The sequence below is a fragment of the Aphis gossypii genome, unplaced genomic scaffold (genome assembly GCF_020184175.1).
Source record: "Aphis gossypii isolate Hap1 unplaced genomic scaffold, ASM2018417v2 Contig00783, whole genome shotgun sequence".
In the NCBI taxonomy this organism is placed as follows: Eukaryota; Metazoa; Arthropoda; class Insecta; order Hemiptera; family Aphididae; genus Aphis; species Aphis gossypii.
This window is the reverse complement of record NW_026083280.1, coordinates 46,657-55,025: the sequence shown is the minus strand read 5'-3', so window position 1 is coordinate 55,025 and position 8,369 is coordinate 46,657. Positions and strand designations below refer to the sequence as shown.

General features: G+C 24.8%; 1 pseudogene; it reads right to left on the bottom strand.

Moving 5' to 3' along the window:
• Positions 1–5,173: 5,173 nt before the first annotated feature.
• On the bottom strand, positions 5,174–8,030 carry LOC126555290 (uncharacterized; annotated as a pseudogene).
• Positions 8,031–8,369: the final 339 nt, after the last annotated feature.

Sequence of the window (8,369 nt, the reverse complement as noted above, 5' to 3'; positions counted from 1 at the left end):
ATAAAATCATAAACCAACTATTCTGAACGGAGTAAAGAATGTATTGATTTTACAATGATGTATGTTTTAGATTCTGAACGAAGTGATGAATGTATTGATTTTACAATGATATGTGTTTTTTTTTTTGTGTCTGTGTACAGCATAACTAGTCGAAATAATGCTCCAATTTCAAACTATGGGGGTGGTTTCCGATGTAAAAGTGAATATCCTTGGTGCATTATAGAGGTAAAAAATTAACATTTTCCAACAGTTTTCAAAAAAATCGAGAAAAACAAAAAAAAAAAATGACGGAAAAACGGCAATTTTTACGCAAAACCAGTTTTCGACCAAATCGATTTTTTTTTATTGTTGTAATTCAAAAACTAATCACTGAAAATACTTGAAATTTTCACCAAATGTTAATGTCAGTGGTATCTGTATATAGTTAAATTTTCAAAAAATTTTGACTTTTTTTGAGTTATTTATAGACCACTGAAATTCTCGATTTTTTTGAGAAATTTTTTTTAAAGTGTCGATAAAAAATTGTTGGATGACCAAAAAGTTTTGAAAATTTAATACAAGGTTCCTTATGAGTTGTTTTTATTGTAGCTAAAAAAAATTAAAAATTGTTAGTCACAATTTTTTTTTATAAGAGTTTATAATTCAAATTTTTACGAAATCTGTCGAAAACGCGAAAATTTGCAAGTAATTTTGAAGTTGAAAAATCATAAAATTTTTTTCTTTTATAACTAAGTTTTGAAAATTTGGTACAAGGTTCTCCATACATTTTTCTTCAAATATCTGTAAAAAAAACTCAACCGGATTCAGACAAAAAATTTTTATGAGTGTTTGAAATTTAAATTTTTACAAAACCACGTTAAATTACGGTTTAGCGTCAAACGATTTTTGATATTTGTTATTATTCAAAAAGTATAAGTCGTAGATACATGAAAATTTTACCAGTTATTTAAATTGGCATTTTCTTTACATGATTTAATTTTCAAAATATTTTGAGTTTTTTTGAGATATTTATAGACAACTGAAATTTTCAACTTTTCTGAAAATTTTTTTTTGAAGTGCCGATAAAATTTTTTTGGCCCTATCAAAATACTTGAAAATTTTATACAAAGTTCCTCATATGCTATTCTTATAGTGATTAAAAAATTATAAGAATACATAGGCACAATTTTTTTTTATTAGCATTTGAAGTTCAAATTTTGACAAAAATTCGTCAAAATCATGAATATTTGCAAATTATTTTGTAGTTCAAAATTCATAAAATTGTTTGTATTTATATCTAACGTTAAAAAATTCAACACTAAGTTTTCCATAAGTTTTGCTTCAAAAAGCTATAGAGAAAATTTTAAGTGTCATTATAGGAAAAATGTTTTGAGCGTTTGAGTTTTAAATTTTTATGAAATCGGAATATTTGTTTCAAAATAGAATATATGACAATATTTAATTATAATATATTCTAGACTGACAAATCATCTCCGTTCAGAATCGTTTTTCGTATACAATGATACCTATCATTGCATTCAAATTTAATCTACCCTAGTCCGAGGTCCACCCCACCCCCTAATGTACAGCAGAGCGGTACCCACTTGCCGACTTTTTATTTTTACTACTAAAAAAATAAAAAAAATTTTTTATATTGTACGTGTAGTGCAAGGATCTTTTTTTATTTGTATCAAATAATATTAATTTTATTACAACTTAAATGTAATATAGTATATCCTAGGACCGAGGCTGACAAATCATCATTTTTTTTATAATTATTGTAGGTAACCAAAACTTACGGACAACCTTCTCTTTTCAATTCTTAGCTACAATAAAACTTATACATTTTGAACTATAAAATAATTTGAAATTTGCATTTTATACATTTTTAACTACAAAATGATTTTCAAACTCACCGCTCCGCTAAGAACCTGAAATTTGTCTACAAAATTTTATGAAATTTGAAATGTACTTATATAACATATTATTGTTACTAAACCCTTGAACTATATTCTTACGGCCATTACAATTATTTATTTTAAATTTTATTAATTTTAGGAATTTCTGAAAATGAAAATGAAAAATTGAAAATGAAAAATTGTTGCAACTAAGTCCTAATTATAATGTATTAACTCCTAAAAAATGTTATGAGCATCATGCGACGTCTGATGTAAAGGAATTAATATTTTCAAGTCCTATTATGACCACACCCAAAAGACGAATACAAGATATAATAGATATGCCCAGTTCTAATTTAAAAAAAAATTCTTGTGATGACGATACACCTAGAAAAAAGAAATTAAAAGCACAATTGCAAAATCAATCGAACAAAATGAAAAATAAAAGATCGCGTATTAAGTAAATTAAAAAGAAGTATACAAATGTTTAAAGTCCGTAATGATGTTAATAAGGTTATTGATACGTTTCCATTCCCTTCAATTAACTCAAAAGCACTGGTAACAATGCAAATAAGGAAAAACCGCCGACGATGGTCACTGGAGGAAAAACAATTATCTTTATCTTTATTTTACAAGTCTCCAGCTGCATACAATTTTTTAAAATTGCAAAACGTCAACTTACCAGGTACGTCAACCATTCGCAGATGGATTCGTGAATCTAAATTTTTACCTGGTTTCAGTAGCGTATTTTTAAATCATCTAAAAAAAAAGTTTGAGTATAAGACCGATAAAGAAAAAAAATGTACAATTTGTTTTGATGAAATATCTATAAAAGAGTGCCTAGAGTTTTCAAAACATTACGATTTTATTGAAGGGTTTGAAGATTTTGGACATCTTGGCAGATCAAGTAATGTAGCAAATACCTCATTAGTGTTCATGGCTAGGGGCATATTTTCACCTTGGAAAATACCAATAGCATACTACTTAGTTCGTTCAGCTGTCAAACATGGCATGCTTAAAGACTTAATTGTACATGTACTTCGGACATTATTAGAAGCTGGTTTACATCCTAAAATTATAATTTGTGACCAAGGCACTAATAATCAAAGTGCACTTAGGGCATTAAACGTTACCGAGCATAATCCATATTTTTTTATAAACGATAAAAAAATATATGCTATATTTGATGTTCCACATCTTTTAAAAAGTGTAAGGAATAATTTAATTGGGTCCATATTTAAAAAAGGAGAAAAAAACATTTGTTACTCAGATATTAAGAAAACATACTATATCGACAAAAATAACAAAAAAAGCAGAGCTTTATTAAAAATTACGGATACGCACATAAATCCAAATTCATTTCAAAAAATGAGGGTAAAATTTGCTGTTCAAGTTTTTTGAAGATGAAAAAAAACATAACATTTGCTTCTTATTGACAAATCGCTTGAATCAAGATGTACTTGAAAATTTGTTTTCAATTTTTCGACAGAAGGGGGGTTACAATAGAAATCCTACGTCAAGAGTTATAAGAACATCGTTTAGAAGCACAGCGATTTATTCGTTAGTTTGTACTTCAAAGGGTACAAATTGTGATCAGAATTTAGACACAGAAGTAGATGATACAATACACACAAATAACCAACAATCTAGCATTACATGTTCAGATAACAACATAGACTTAAGTGACACAGAATCTTTATCGTCGTTATCATCTAATGATTCACATAATAATTTAAATAAAGATAATGAAAAGGTGGAAGTAACACTGGAGGACTGCACTGTTGTTTATTTTGCTGGGTATTTAGCACATATTTGCTTAAACAATTTTAATTGTAATGTTGTAAATTACAGTTAATAACCAACACAGATATTATAATAAAGATCAATTATTTCTAATTAATAAAAATTTTGAAAATATTAAAACAAATGGTCTTAAATCTCCATCAAAAAAACTTGTGGAACTTGTTATTTGTGCGATTGATATATTTGAAGATAAATTTGGCAAAGTCCAACATAAAAAAAATATTAAAATAATATTTATGACATGGTTTAAACGTCGTAACCTAATCAAACATTGGCTCCATGAAAATGAAGAATGCGCAGACCATAAACTCTTCATTCTTGACAAATTATTGACTTGTAAAATATTTAAGAAATGCAAAGATCATTCAATAACAACAAGACAATCGAAATTAAATAAGTTAAAAATTTTATCTCATGTATAGGTAGTATTATTATTTATTAATAAATTAATTATTTAATTAATATCCTATATATTATTATGCTTATTTTTATACTTGTCGATTGGTTTAGTCTAAAACATTTCATATTAATAATATAATAATTATTATTATTGTAATTGATGATTTAAATAATATTATTTATTATTTCATTTCATAAAACGAAAAAAGCCTATCTAAACCGGTTTTATAATAATCTAATCTAAGAAAGCCAACACCGTCGGCCGTCGCGCGTCGTGAATCGTAAATAATAATATTATTTTATCGACTATAAATAACACTATGCAGTATGCGATCTATCGGATTTTTGCTTTAATATTATTCGTGTTTCTAAATAAACAGCCGTATGGCTTATCTGTATATTATAAAATCAATGGCCGTGGTTTGAACATTATAATCTATACACCCACAAAGCAAAAAATAATTTTAAAACCATTTTTCAGAAAATAATGAATATTTTCAAAACATCTTTTAATGATCAACATTTATTTTCAAAATGTTTTCAAGATATTTTTTGGCCTGAAAAAATTATCTTCAAAATATTTTTGTTTTATTTTCAAAATATTTTTGGGAATATTTTTAAAATATATTTATAATTCGATTTTAAAAATATACTGTAAACAATGTTTTCAAAATATCTGATAATATTTTGTATTAATTTTTAAATTAACTTGAAAATATAGTTGAATGTACTTTTTGCGTAAATTGTAAGTTAAATTTACTGAAAAAAAAAATTAATATTCATGTTAGAGTTGATTAATTTAAGCTTTAAAGGAAAAATCATTCTAGTTATAAAAGAGGATTTAAAATGTTGTTTGGATTCTTATGGCATCAGCGTAAAAATAATGAAGGTGCAATCCTGTAATTAACATAATATTAAAAATAGGGTTTTGATTATGAATAATAGACAATACGATTTAAAAAAAAACTTTTAATTGTATTTATTGTAATTAGGTGATTAACAAATTTATTTTTAGTACTCATACTGATTACAATCTTCTTAACGTTAGCAAATAAAACAAAACATTTAAAATTATATATAATTATAACAATCAAAGAGAGTGATTTTTTTGTTGTTTCTTTTCCTCTGAATTTGGCATTTGCCATGAAGAATTTCGTTGGTTTTAATACTTCTTGATTTATGCAGTTCCGATGCTTTTGTACACTTCTTAGAGTTTCTAAAATATTAAGTATATTTTGTTTTATTCATATAGGCAGTACAATATAATATGGTATAATATTATATAAAAACATCTGTGTTCTATTGTATATATTATCAAAATGGTTCAAGTTAATGTAAAATTAATAAATAACTTATGTTCTTATCTAAAACATAAAACCAGTTCTTTCTTATTCTTATTAGTTTTTTTAAGTTTTAGTAATTATACAACAAATACAATTTGTAACTTAAATGGGTAGGTAGGTATATTATAATAAATATATTAAAAAAGAAATAAACCAAATCATTTAAACTTTATAATGTAAATGAAATATAACTAAATTGTATAATTAATTAATTTTAAAAGATTTGTACATTTAGAAATAATTGAATAGCTAAATACCTATTAAAATTGTATTATATTATGTAATTAAATATTTAAGGTTCATTATTAATATTTAATTAACCTATTATTATATGATATTAATTAAAAAATTAAGTTGTAATTGTATATATTTAAGGTATTAGCAGGAGCATGATTTCATTAATAATATACTGCAGTAAAATATAATATGTGTTATTGGTTTGCATACCGATACCGTACCATATGAGAAAACTTCAATATTAAGTCTTTTCTTTTGGATAATTCTATTTATGTTACTCTTTATCAGTTGACAGCAGTTCTGACACATATTATTGTATAAACAGTATTTAGTATACAACGTATTATAAACTATATACATACAACTAAAAAAAAAAAATTACCAAATATGATGGAACAGGAAAGAAGCGTAGAAAATACCATTTTATGTTTTTGTCCTGCATACGAAAATTGTGATAATAAATTATTATGAAACATTTTGGACATTATTTGACGTGTCATATCTGAGACATTATCACGTTCTAATCTACTCAAGTAATTTACCTGTAAAATAATAAAAAATAATAATTATGTTTTACTAAAATTATAATTCAATTTATATAAAAATTATTCAAGATTTATGAAACCCACCACTTTCTGTCGAAATTCAATGTCACCTAATTTTTCTTCGAATATATTAAGCTCATCAATACTTGTCATTGGGAATTTATATATACTTTCATTGACTAAACAATTAACTTCTTTAGAAAAAGATTTATTTTGAGATTTGTATGTATATCACTCAACATATTTTCAATCCTATCAATCTTTATCATATATTTTTTCATATCGTACTTTATGTTAGTAATGGAACGAGTCAAATTTATTAAAATATTTTTTAAACCTGAAAAATTATAATCAATTTTCATTTTACATAAATTTAACAAATTATAGTTATGTTTTTGAATAATACACAAATTATTTATTTATTATATTACCATCATTAGTATAAGGACTACAATAAGACATAGGTGACGGGTTAAATTCAGCTGGAGTAGTAGCAACGCCATCAATATTGTGATCATTAATTTGCCAGTTTCTTGTAGGAGACTTAAGCACATTTGTATTTATGATTTCTTAAAGTAAAAAATTAATATAAGGAAACTTTTTTTGATTCATATAGATCAGCAAATGTAAATTTGATTTTACCAAAATGTTTTGGAGATTGACTGACACGGCGATTACCATTACGATTCCTATTAACTTTTTGCAACATTGAATCAAAATTTAGTTTTCTTTTTGACGACTTAGTGGAACTTAAATTATTATCATCAGTTACTTTCCATGTTCCTGATGATGGTGAGTTTAAATTAATAATATTTGAGCTTAGTCCTATAATAAAAATATAATAATAATAATGACAAAAATATATATAGTTTGATTCATATATAGTTAGCATAAACAACATCTAATGGTGTTTCTAGTTTTTATGGATGTTAATTTAAATGTAATACTATAATTACCATCATTAAATAGCTTTTGAGAAGACGATCGATAAATATTGCTTTTTGACATGTTTTGTTGCTTATTATCACTCATTAGTTTTACTTCAAAATGTTTTACAGGAGACTTCTTTATACCTAACAAAGTTGAGTAAGGTACTAAGGTTAATTAAATGAATATATTACCATTAAAATAAATAATTATTGTAATTTATTCATATCTTACATGAATTCATAATCGGAGGAATAAATGTACGGTCAGCATCAGAATCATCATAATCTGAATGTCTAAAAAAAAATTATAAATTCAACATTATATTATAATAACTATGTTTAATTTTACTTTCAATGTAGGTATACCTGTATCAGCAATTAATTTGGGAGGACTAGATATTTTTGACGGTTTTATACACGCGGAAAGATTTTTTCTTTTTTTTTTTTAAATAAAAACCATAATCATTATCATCATCAATTATTTTGCATCGAAGTTTTCTAGTTTCTTTATTTTCATTTTCTGATAAATCTGAGGTAAATGTAGCTTTACTACATTTGGTTTTGGCCTCTTTTAAATTTGCTGAAAATATTTTAAATAGTAATATTATAATTAACAAACTATGAATAGAAATAGACCTTATATTAATTAGACAATTTTTATTGCAAATTAACAACTATTTCATTTGAATATTTTTACTTACCAATATCTTTTGCTAAAATACGAACATCATACCAATTGAAATCGAATGTATTAAGATTTGTTTTTTTCTCAATCTGTTTTTTTGGATCAAGATGTCTATGTGGCCAAGCACAAGTAATTCCATCTTTTGACAGCCAATGAGATGGTACAACTTCAACTGCATTTTCTTTTTTGAATATAACTATATGATAAGTCATACTTTTTATTAGTTTAATACAAAATATATAACTGTAAACATAAAATTAAACTAATTTAGGTTAAATAGGTACAAAAAAAAAAAAAAAATTAAACTACCTAGGTGTCTTCTAAAATTGTTTTTTTTTTCAAAAGTTTAATCATCATTAATTGAATGAATAATAGGCAAAGCTATTTTTTCATTACATTTTTCCAATAGCATAACCTTTTTTTTTAATTTTTCATTGGAATCCAACATAGCTCATTAGATAAATTATCAACAATATAAATATTAAAAATATCTGAGCTAAGTGGCTGTACATAAAATGGTCTTTTAGATTGAAATATTTTCCCAATAAAAA